The sequence below is a fragment of the Triticum urartu genome, chromosome 7A, assembly GCF_056163025.1.
Source record: "Triticum urartu cultivar PI428250 chromosome 7A, HENAU_Tu73, whole genome shotgun sequence".
In the NCBI taxonomy this organism is placed as follows: Eukaryota; Viridiplantae; Streptophyta; class Magnoliopsida; order Poales; family Poaceae; genus Triticum; species Triticum urartu.
The window spans coordinates 711866153-711878528 of NC_141879.1; the positions used below are offsets into that span (position 1 = coordinate 711866153).

The following is a 12376-nucleotide window of genomic DNA, read 5'->3' on the forward strand; positions in this document are numbered from 1 at the left end:
GGATTAGGGGGTATCCGGATATCCGGATTATATCCTTTGGCCGGACTGTTGGACCATGAAGATACAAGATTGAAGACTTCGTCCCGTGTCCGGATGGGACTCTACTTGACGTGGAAGGCAAGCTAGGCAATACGGATATGTATATCTCCTCCTTTGTAACCGACCTTGTGTAACCCTAGCCCCCTCCGGTGTCTATATAAATCGGAGGGTTTTAGTCCGTAGGACAACATACAATCATACCATAGGCTAGCTTCTAGGGTTTAGCCTTTCCGATCTCGTGGTAGATCAACTCTTGTACTACTCATATTATTAAGAATAAATCAAGCAGGACGTAGGGTTTCACCTCCATCAAGAGGGCCCGAACCTGGGTAAAACATCGTGTCTCCTGCCTCCTGTTACCATCCGCCTTAGACGCACAGTTTAGGACCCCTACCCGAGATCCACCGGTTTTGACACCGACGGGGCCCCTGACAATTTAAGTCGTACCATGGTGTATATGCCAACTTGAACATATAGTGGGAAAACAAAAAAGTGCCAATGCCAAACAAGGCTAGGCGAAGCTATTTCCATTATAATCTGATTGGTACGTCAAAACATTTTTTTTAATATATGATCAACATTTTTTATACACATTTAAGATTTTCCAAATGCTTGGTTAACATTTTTTAATAATTGTTCTACATTTTCTCAAATGCTTGATTAACATATTTATATACATGATAAAAAACTTCATCATTTTTTAATACACGGAGAACATTTTTCTATACACATTTAACATTTTTAAAATGCTTGATTAACATTTTTTATATACTTGTTCGACATTTTTTCAAATGCTTGAGTAACATTTTTATATATACATGATCAAATAACAGCATCATTTTTAATACATGGTCATCATTTTTTTTCTATACATGTTTTAGATTTTGAAATGTTTGATTAAAAAATTTCAAATACTCGTTCAAGATTTTAATTCAAATGCTTGATTAAAACGTTTTAAATACATGATCAATTTTTTCCACAAACATTATTATATATATATTTTTGTATGCGTCGTAAACATTTTCTCTATATGTATTTAATATTTTTCAAATTGTTGGTCAACATTTTCAAATATTGTTTTGTAGAGTGTTTTTTGTAAAATATAAATAGAATATTTTAAAAGAGTCTTTTTTTGAAAAAAAGGCAAAAAACGGAAACATAAAACATAAAAGAGGAAAAAGAAAAAACGAGGCTGTGGCATCCCGCGCGTCTGGGCCGGGCCATCTCTCTCCCCATTGGGTGAGGGTTCCATAGGTTTCGCTTAATGCGAGGCGCCCTGAGGAGACGCCCATTCGCGCTTGGGCCCGGTTGGGACGGACTCGCTCGCGGCCTGCCTGAGACTGACGCCGGAGAGGGGGAGAGCGGAGATGACAGAACTGCCGGAGGTGGAAGCAGCGCGGCGGGCGCTGGAGGCGCACTGCGTGGGCCACCCCATCACGCGCTGCGCCGTCGCGGACGACTCCAAGTCCAAGCTCGTCGTCGCCGCCGCCTGGGTAAGAACCATGGTGGGCAGGACCATCGTGGCCGCGCGCCGGAGGGGCAAGAACCTCTGGCTCTGCCTCGACGCCCCGCCCTTCCCCTCCTTCCAGTTCGGTCATTACCCACTACTTCCACACGACAGTTCCCCCGACCTACCCTGCCTCGTCCTACTTTGCTAATTGCTTGTTCTGCAGCAAATTGCTTGGTTGGCGATGATTTATGCTCGATTGACGCGGAGAATTCGCTTAATTGCTCGTTGATGATATCCCAATGATAATTATTGCTGATTAATATCTTTCCAAGCGATGGAGAGTTTGGAATGGGAACAATTTGTCGGGCTTGGCCAAACACCGACGACTGACAAGAGCATACTCTGGGTTTGCAGCGATGGCAGGTGCGATCTACATAAAGGGCGTTGCCGTCACAAAGTACAAGAGGCAAGTGCTCTTTTCCGTTTGGTATCTCACCTTGGAAGTTGCGAACATATTGTTTCACTAAGATAGTACTACTCCCCCTTCACCACCCCGCTCTGGCCGGCGTGGTCGGCGCAGGCCCTCGCGGCTCCCGCCGTGCCCGTTGCCCCGCTGGAGCAGCCGCTGCAGCTGCCCCGGCGTCACCGCCGCTCAGCTCCAGGCCAGCTCTGGCCGTGCCGGCGGGAGTCTCGATCCACCAGGTCCGGTTCCCGACCTTGCCGTCATCGCTTCCGGCCTGGTTGGCCGGGTCATAGCCGCATCCGGTCTACACGATGGCCTCGGAACAGCCGGCGCCCACCCTGTAGTACGGCGGGCCCTCCGGTTCCGCGGGTTCCTACGCTGGCCTCGACGGGCTGCTGTTCCATGGGGGACCCCCTGTGTCCACCATCCGGCGCCATCCCCCTCGCTGCTCAGTACCGTCGAGCTATACGCGCACGGCGGTCATACTCAGACACCGCCGGTTTCTTCAAGCTCGACTTCGCCACCTACGACGGCATCGAGGACCACCTGGCTCGCCTCATATCACGTTTGAGGCGCCGGACAAACATGGTACTACGCCCTCGAGCAGGACGAGGGCGGCATGCCCCCATGGGAGCGCTTTCGTGAGCTATGCCTCATTCGCTTTGGGCCGTCGGTACGCGGGAGATGGCTGGCGGAACTCTGCCGCCTCCCCTTCTTCTCCATGGTGCAAGACTTCGCCGACCGCTTTCAGGCCCTGGCATGCCACGCGCCCGGCATGACGGCTCGTCAGCGGACCGAGCTCTTCGTCGGCGGTCTGCCAGATCACATCCGCGTGCACGTGGAGCTTCGGGGACCTCAGGACCTCCAGACGGCCATGTACTACGCCTGCGCCTTCAAGTGTCGCACGCAGGCCTTGCAGCAGGCGTCACCGGCTTGGGGTGGCCGCCAGCCAGCCAGGCCGCCCCCGACACCACCTGTGCCGGGCCGTCCGCCCCCGGCCGCTCCAGTAACCACCACTCCGGCCACAACGCGGCCCTTCCGTCGACTCTCTCCGGTCGAGCAGCTCGAGCGCCGTCGCCAGGGGCTTTGCTATAACTGCGACAAGCCCTACGTGCCGGGCCATGTCTGCCCGTGCCTCTTCTACTTGGAAGCGGCCGACTACGTCGAGGAGGACACACCCGCCGACGGGCTCGACGAGTTGCCTCCATCAGTTGCTACGGAGGCTGCCCCGGCGCCCGCACCGGCGAGGACTCCCGTGGTCTCGCTCCTGCACCCGGACGATGTCGCCAAGACGGCGTTTCGGACTCATCACGGCCACTTCGAGTTCTTGGTGATGCCTTGGCCTCTCCAACGCCCCGGCGACCTTCCAGGCCTTGATGAATGATGTCCTCCGCCCCTACTTGCGTCGGTTTGTGCTCGTTTTCTTTGATGACATTCTTATCTACAACGCCTCGTGGGCGGAGCACCTTCAGCACGTCACCATCGTCTTCAATGAGCTTCGAGCGCACCATCTTCATCTTAAGCGCTCGAAGTGCTCATTCGGCACGCCTTCAGTCGCCTACCTCGGCCATGGCATCTCGGCCAAGGGTGTTGCTATGGACGCCGACAAGGTGGCGGCCGTCGCGGCCTAGCCGACACCGCACTCACCGCGAGCTCTCCGCGGCTTCTTGGGCCTCGCGGAGTACTACCGGAAATTTATCCGGGAGTTCGGCCTCATCGCGTCCCCGCACACGCGCTTGCTGCGACGCGACGCCTTCGCCTGGGATGCGGAGGCAACGGAGGCGTTCGAGGCCCTCAAGGGGGCCCTCACGACGGGTCCCATCCTTCAGATGCCCGACTTCGACCGGCCGCTCGTGGTGCACTACGACGCCTCCGGTGTGGGGTTCGGCGTCGTACTTCATCAGGGAGACGGGCCCCTCGCGTTCTTCAGCAGGCCTTTCACCGCGCGCCATCATAAGCTCGCGGTCTATGAGAGGGAGCTCATTGGCTTGGTGCAGACCGTGCGCCACTGACGGCCATATCTTTGGGGACGGTCGTTCCGGATACGCACGGATCACTACAGCCTCAAGTTCTTATTGGACCAGAGGTTGTCTACCGTACCGCGGCACCAGTGGATCAGCAAGCTCTTTGGCTTCGAATTGACCATCAAGTATCGTCTGGGCCGCCATAACACCGTGGCCGACGCCTTGTCTCGCCGTGATGCCGACCACGACGTAGACGTCGGCGACTCCGATGGGCGCCTCTCTGCATCCGCTTGGGGCCCTCCTTCGCCCTCTTTGGCGCCATCCGCAGGGCCATTGCGGACGCGCCAGATGCTCAGCTCCTTCGACAGTGCCTTGATGCCGGCAACCTGGAGGAGCCGTGGCGTTTGGCGGAGGCTTGCTCCTGCATGGGCGCCGTCTCTTCATGCCAGATCACTGCGACCTCAGTCACCAGGTTCTGCTGCTGGCACACTCGGCCAGCCACGAGGGTGTGCAAAAGACCCTCCACCGTCTCCGCGCTGATTTCTACATCCCCGGTGATCGGGTCATGGTCCGGGACTAGGTGCGGTCTTGTGTTACATGCCAGCGTAACAAGACGGAGACGCTGCGGCCGGCTGGTCTGCTATAGCCCTTGGAGGTGCCTTCAGAGGTCTGGGCTGATATCTCCATGGACTTCATCGAGGGCCTCCCCAAGGTGGGCGGCAAGTCCGTCATCCTCATGGTGGTCGACCGCTTCTCCAAGTACGCGCACTTCATCGCGCCCGGCCATCCCTACACTGCCGCCTCCGTGGCCCGGGCCTTCTTCGACAACATCGTCCGCCTCGACAGGTTTCCCTCTTCGATCGTCAGCGACCGGGACCCGGTGTTCACGTGGCATGTCTGGCGCGATCTCTTTCAGATGGCGGGCTTGAAACTCCGCCTTAGCACGACCTTCCATCCTCAGACGGACAGCCAATCCGAGGTGGTCAACAAGGTGATTGGCATGTATTTGCGTTGCATCACATGTGATCGTCCTCGTGCTTGGGTGGAATGGCTCGCCTGGACGGAGTATTGCTACTAAATCTCTTATCACTCCGCCCTGCACGCCATGCCGTTCGAGGTGTTCTATGGCCGACCGCCCCCGCCCATCCCGCCGGTTGACCCGGAGACGGCTCGGACGGAGGCGGCGAGCGACCTTCCTCTCAGCGGGGACGAGATGCTTGCGGAGGTGCGGCAACGCCTCATTCAGGCCCAGCAGCTGGCCAAGCACTACTATGACGGCCACCATCGCGAGGTAGAGTTCGCGGTGGGTGATTGGGTGTGGCTGCGCCTTCTTCACCGCTCTACTCTACGCAGTCACTTGACCCGCGCGTGAAGCGCAAGCTGGGCCCTCGCTACGCCGGGCCATTTTCCGTGCTGGAGCGCATCGGAAAGGTGGCCTACCGCCTTCAGCTTTCGGCCGGTGCTCGCATCCACGACGTCTTCCATGTGGGGCTACTGAAGCCCTTCCGTGGGGAGCCGCCGGTGCTTCCTCCGACCTCCGACGGACGCGTGCTTCCCGGGCCAGCAAAGGTGTTGTAGGCCCAGCTGCATCGCGGGGTGTGGTACTTGTTGATCCAGTGGGACGGCCTTCCGAAGGAGGACACCACGTGGGAGCAGCGTGACGAGTTCCGCCAACACTATCCAGACTTCCAGCTCGAGGACGAGCTATTTGCGCAGGCGGGGAGAGATGTTATGACCGGCACAACTTATAGCCGGAGGAGGCCCAATGGGCGCGTTTAGTTAGGGGCTTAGCCTAAGTTATCTTATTTTTATTAGCATCGAGATTATATAAATAGCTGTAAGACCCTCTTTTGGAAATTAAGCAATAAGACATATTCTATTGCCCGGCTCCTCAACCCTAACCTAGCCGCCGCCTCCTCCATCGCCACCGCCTCTCCTCCCGCGCGAGACGGCGCCTGCACGCCGGCCACCGCGGTCAAGACCTCGCCCGCATTCCGGCCTAGACCCGGTAGGGCCCTAGCTCCTACCAGTATGGATGGTTTCAGATCAGCTGTCAACTCCGAGGACGAGTGGCCGTACAAGTACTCCAAGTTTTTCGTCGAGGTCAGGAGGCCAAGCACAATGTGCAGATTCTTTTAGGTTTTGTTTTGATGCGGAATTATCGGTGGTTATGTGTTGCTTTTGTGACCGTGCTTGAAGAGACTCCTGAACTTATGATATTATTAGTTCCTAAGTTGAAAGCTAAATAGGATCCCGGCTCTTGTCATATCTTTCTTGGTGAATTGTAGGATCGCTGTGATTGTGATAAGCAGGAATTGTCCTATTCCAGTAGCACAGACCGAGCTTAATGAACACACTGTCAGCCGCACAAACAAACTACTCACTTAATAAAATCCCGGATCAGTGAATTTTAGGATCCGGGGAATGGCAGCAAATCGGATATGGAGGTCCTGGCTCACTCGCCCGGACTATAGTTAGCACCTTGAGGCCCGGGGAGTGGCTAGCACAAATAAGTTCCATGATATCAACGAATTAAGCAGTTACCTCCCTATGATAAAACAAAGTATCTCATCGATAGGTAGCTAGGCCTAGAATTTTCCTACTGGTTAGTCTGTCCTCAATGTGGCTAGGAAGGAGCTCCATGGCTTGGATCTATTGTTGATGTGTTTAAGCTAATTAAATTTTAAGCCATGGCACACTGGCCAGGACTAGAGTTAGCTCCTGAGGGCCTCATGGAGTTGCAGGTAAAAAAAGGTCTGCGATATATCAATGGATAACAGCCAACTCCCTTGTAATAAAACAGTATCTCATCAATTGTTGGCCAGGTCTGGAATTTCCCCACTAGTTAGTCCGTCCTGAAGATTTCTGGGAAGGAGCTCCACGGCTTGGAGTTATTATTGATGTCTCTAACCTGTTAACACTGGGAGCCAAGGCTCATCTGAAGTTGATTTTGAACTTTGATGTGCCTAACCTTTTAAAATTTACGCATTTTACAGCTTGATGATGGCTTGGAGTTTTCCTTCACTGATAAGAGGCGCTTTGCAAGAGTTCGGTTATTTGATTATGTATGTGCAAGTTTCTTTGTAAATTATCTAGAGATACTTGTCCTTTAAATTTTGTACAAGTTCGCTCACTCAATTGTTGTTGGCATCCTGAAACTGTACCTCCAATTTCTGAGCTAGGTCCGGATGCTCTCTTTGAGCCGATGTCCGTTGACAATTTTGTGGACTCACTGACCAAGAAGAAGATTGGAATAAAAGCTCTTTTACACTATCAGGTGATTTTTTTTTGAGGGAAACAGCAGGACTCTGCTGCGTATTTTTATTATTTTTAAAAAATATATAGTACAAAGAATAAGGTCTGAAAAAATAAAAAAATACTATACATCGAAGATACAAACAAAACTAAGGAAAGAAAGAAGAGACGGTAAACAACAAATACAACAGCAGCATAGCAAGTTATCTAAAGGATTTGATCCAAGCCTCAAATCCACTGTATTCCTTCCTCTTGACTCTGTAGATGATCCATTTGAGTTCTTCTTTTAGCTTCTTTCTGCATCTGTATATGCTTGGCTGAATGTGTTGGAATATGTGATCATTCCTAGTTGTCCAGATTGCCCAGCAGGTTAGGATGATGATCTCCATCGCATATGGTACACTCAGCAGTTGCTTTAGGTTGCTAATTTCCTCCTGAATGCCTGTATGTGCTGGCTGCCAGTTGGTGCAAATGTAGCTCCAGCATAATTGTGCAAATTGACAATGAAAGAAAAGGTGATCTCCAGCATACTATCAGGTGATCGCTATCGAACCGATTGCAATTCTTGCCTCTACATTCTATAATAATATTTTCCGATGATATACAGAATTAACTCGTACTATTTTCTTATGATACCATACCATACCTGACATCCTGCCTTTTTTAATGAGCAGAGCTTCATACAAGGCATTGGTAATTGGATTGCACACGAGGTGCTTTACCAGGTACTGGTACAAAAATGTGTGAGGCTTGCACCAAGTGCAGCACTTGAACTCTGAATTTGTTATGGGGATGTACGGGTCCTAGACTTCTGTCAGATTAGATTTGGCACCGCGACTCTGGGGCAACCCTAGCGCTGCCACCGCGGTTCCCCCTCCCCCTCCCTCCTGCTAGAGGGGCGCTCGGCGTTGGCACGCGACCCTGATGGAGGTGGTGGTGGGGATCTGACGCTTCCTCCTCGGATGGAGGGCTACGGCCCCGGTCGGTGGCGCACGGCTCGGCCTGGGCGGCGCGCGGCCTCCCACGACTATGTGGGCAGCGTGGAGGTCGCGGTCGACGGCGCAGCGGTGGCTCATCGCAGTTCGCCGAGCACCATGGTAGAGCTTTGGTGCCGGCCCGATCTGCTCCGATACGTGCCGGCATTGGTCCCTGGTGGCAGCGTTCGTCGTCCCATGGTGCCAGATGGCCGGATCTGGCGTTTGGGTGTGGTTCCGGGGGAAACCCCTAGCCGGCGCGGTGGCCCCCCAAAGTCGACGTCTTTGGCGCCAATCCCCTCCTTGGAGGCTTTGGGGGTGGACCCTCCCCCTCCCGCCTCCTCACTGAGCTCCGTCGAAAGCTGGTTCTCCCTTGGTCTGGGCGTCGACAGCATCTCGGTGGCGTGCTCCTTCTTGAAGGCGGCGGTCGGGATTTGCTCTTAGTGGTGGAGCAGTCGGTGTCTCGGTTCCGAAGCATGACGGCCTGGTTTTCCTGCTACATCCTGCTCGGCCTCGCCCATGCGTTGTGATGCTTCTTCTGTCTTCTTCATGGTTGCGCGCCTTCGTCCGACAGCTCACGTCCCGTGCTCCGTGCTACCTCTGCCGACTTTGGTTCTCGTCTGGTTGGTCTTCCGTTGCTTGTGGGTCAGCGATGTCTGCTTCTCCTATGGTGCTCGGTCACCTTGAGCTGGGCTATGTGGCAGCCACTCTGCTGGGCGCCAGTGCGGCACCCGTCGAGCCTGGGTGAAAATGTAGTGGCCCTTTGCAATGGTGGAGACAGCTCAAGTGTTGCCCAAGTATGACCGTGGATGTAGCCGGCGCTCAATGCTTGCAAGGCGTGTCCCTCCTCCCGAGCACTTAGTTGGCTACTTGGTGTAGGTGTAGTGCTGGTCGTTGGTAACGGTGCTCTGCTGTTGCCATTGTGCTGTTTTGCCTAGCACCTTGTATCTTCTTTCCGCTTTGCTTTGCATTCACCCCCTTTGTAATGTGGTGCCCTTGTAATCCTGGCCGGTTGATGGCTTTGTTAATTCAAAGACAGGCTAGGTTCGAGCTCTCCTCGGGTTCAGCCGGCGCCTTTTCTCTAAAAAATGTACGGGTCCTAGGACCAATGGTTGGACAGTCGCACTTGATTGTTGAGGCCTGATTGTACAAGATGGGAAAGGACTAGGAATTTATTTTGTTATTCTTCGCTTATCTCCAACTAATATTCAAAAGGTATTAATAGCCATGCCATGGACCTGTAGCAATCTGATCTTATCCCTAACAATTTTGCCTAATTAACACACCTAATAGATAAAGCTGCTACTGTTCAATAGATAGAACTGCTGCATCTTCTGCACTTGTGTTTCAGTGCTGCTTGGTCGTAACAGAGTTCATGTTATTCTTTGTAATCGAAAACCCATCCATTGCAGATTGCTTCAAGCCTAACAAGGGAGAGTTGTGAAGCAATACACCAAAGCAGCCAAGAGGTTACTCTAACTTTTTATTGTTTTGAGTAACTGTACTTTACTGTACTACTGTATTTACCTTGCAGAATTGTTGTGTCTTGACCCAAGAAATTATTAGGTTGTGAAATATGCTGTTGATGTTGATGCTGATTGTGATCCCTTTCCTGTGGAATGGTTGTTTCATCACCGCTGGGGCAAGAAGCCTGGTGAAGTCGATGGCGAGTTTCTAAAAAAAACGGGGTAGTCTTGAACAACGTCTCAGCCGTTATTTGAGAAAAAATGGTCACCACCGGAACTCATCGTAGTTTTGCATTTCGTATGATGAACTGTGACAATTATGTTGGATTTATCGGAATTTCAGTAATTATTTGGTCCAGTTTGTTGTCCTTTGGTCCTCGTTAGATTTATCCAATTTCTGGTTATTGCAGGAAAGAACATTGAATTCATAACAGCTGGTGGCAGGTTGAGCAACAGTACTTCACTACCATGCCTTCTACCATCCTAAATCTATCTGACCCTCTGATTTGTTCTCTCTCTATTAGACTACAGCCTATATATGTGCCACAACTACAGAAGCTGTCTGGGACCCAATCTAACAAAAAGGTAGTGGCTAGCCCAGGGCAAGTGAGTGAGGATGGTGATGCCAAGGAAGCAAGGGTAGAAGGAGAAGATGATGACAATTTGAAGCCAAGAAAGAGGGTGGCAACATTCCGGGCTGTCAGGGGACAGCAAAACAAGGATACCATAAGTGCCCCCTCCAAAAAAAAAACAAGGAAAATCTGGTGGCTAGAAGAAACCAAGCATTAAACATGGCGGCAAAGATGATGTCGAGACTATGGAACCAAACAAAACTGTTGCCGATAGCAATGATGAGCATGATTTGGACGGGCCAACTGCACCGTATCAGGCCGAGGTACAGGAAATTTGTCCAAGAATAAATTGAAAACTACCAAATGATTCATCTGGAAGAAGATGAAAGAAATTCAGTGTATGTTGGTTCAACGTTGTCAAACGTCAATTTAGTGTACAGTATGTTGGTTATGTGTTTTACACCATATTACATTCCAGTGGGAATGAAACCATTTGAAATCTTCGGAATTTCATAACCTTGTGTCGATTTCCTGAACTGCAGAAATTAATATCATATTACCGTATGAACAGAAAATGCATCTGTCTGAACTTTCCATCTATGTTTACTATGAAATCCAAATGGTCAGATTCTCCTCTTGAGTTAGGCCATAAATGTGTTGAAAAAATTGGACAGTCTTCATTATAGTTTTTTGTGATATTTGATATATGATGTTGTATCAAATATGAAAATGTTCCAAACAAAATACACTAGAACTGGTCCTATCTAAAGAATATGGTTACCCTTCCTTCTCTACAAAATCACCATCAAAACCAATGCTCTTTTTTTTTAAGAAGAACGACACCCAAGGGCATCTTAAATCTGATAATTATTGAGAAAAACAATAACGAGTACAATGGAAAGACAATTGGATGCTTCACAACCATAAAAAGTTACATTTAAAATCATACTACCCTTCTTCCTCCAATTGTACGCCACACACCAGAGATTAAAAATTGCACTGAACCAACGGTAAATGAAAGGGACACATGCATGTGCTCTCGCCATACCAGGCTTTAAAGACCATAATAGCCACTCCTCATTCAAGACGAGATCTAGAACTCGTTGAAGAAACTTTGGTTTGGAGCATCACCTCATGCACTACAATCTTGCAATCCATCACCACCGGACCATAGAATGGGAGAAAACCAAACCACCTAGCAGAAAAATATGGAAGAAGAGGTCGAAGTTGTTGCACCAATAGCCAGCAAAACTGCACTCATTGATAGAAACACCAACTGTCAAGATTCGAAGACAACCAACAAATCTAATGACACAAACTCTCACATACCCTTCGCCAGTTTTTGATCAAGCATCATCGAGTAGGGAGAGGACAAAGAGTCCTTATTCCACATGCCAACGCCACCATCACCTTGCCAATGACGTCTGGGAAATAAAACCTAAAGAAAAGAAAAATGAAACATGCAGGGTCCCCACTCTTCTTACCGCCGACGAGACCGCTAGACAGGGGAGATGAGGGGGACCAAGGGGGCGTCGTGAAGGTGACCTATGACGGCGGCTGGGATTTGTGGTCATAGGTGACCTATGACAGCCGCTTCAGCTGACTCCACATCCGCGATGTGTTCAAATTTCGCCATGGCAGCTGCTACTGTTGGCAATAAGCCATGCTCCAACGATGACGACTGGCGTCGGGTGCGGCATATGCGGTCTATGCAGGGCGTGGGCATAGGGATCAGTTGGTCCGGCTGTGTTGAGCGCGTACGAGTGCGTGCCATACGCGCGGCCGGGCTATACGGATCACAGTGTGGCGCGGTTGCGTGGTAGCTAGCTTTGCGTGTGATGTGCACATGCATAGAATTAGTTGTGTGCATGCATAGTTTGTTAGTCAGGCCGTGGGTTAGTGGCCCGTGTGGCGTTCTAGTTGGTTAGTGCGTGGGTGGCTCTGATGTGTGTGGCCGTGTGTTATTTAAGCAGCTGTTAGTCACCGTGAAGATGGTGTGGAGCCGAGTGTAGCAATGTAGCCACTGTAAAAAGAAAAGGATTGGGGCGTTTGTGCGCCCGTGGCGGCGTTCGTGCGCCGGCCCGGAATTTCTTATGCCTTGTGTCTTCTTCTACCTCTAGCCGAGAGTGAGAGAGGGCTGCGGTTCCAACATTTGATATCATGAGCTTGGTGTCTTGGGCGTGCTTGCCGTGC

The 12376-nt window shown here is 51.2% G+C and overlaps 1 pseudogene; it reads left to right on the plus strand.

Moving 5' to 3' along the window:
- Positions 1-1377: 1377 nt before the first annotated feature.
- LOC125524789 (formamidopyrimidine-DNA glycosylase-like) lies at positions 1378-10550 on the plus strand (annotated as a pseudogene).
- The last annotated feature ends 1826 nt before the right edge of the window (positions 10551-12376 follow it).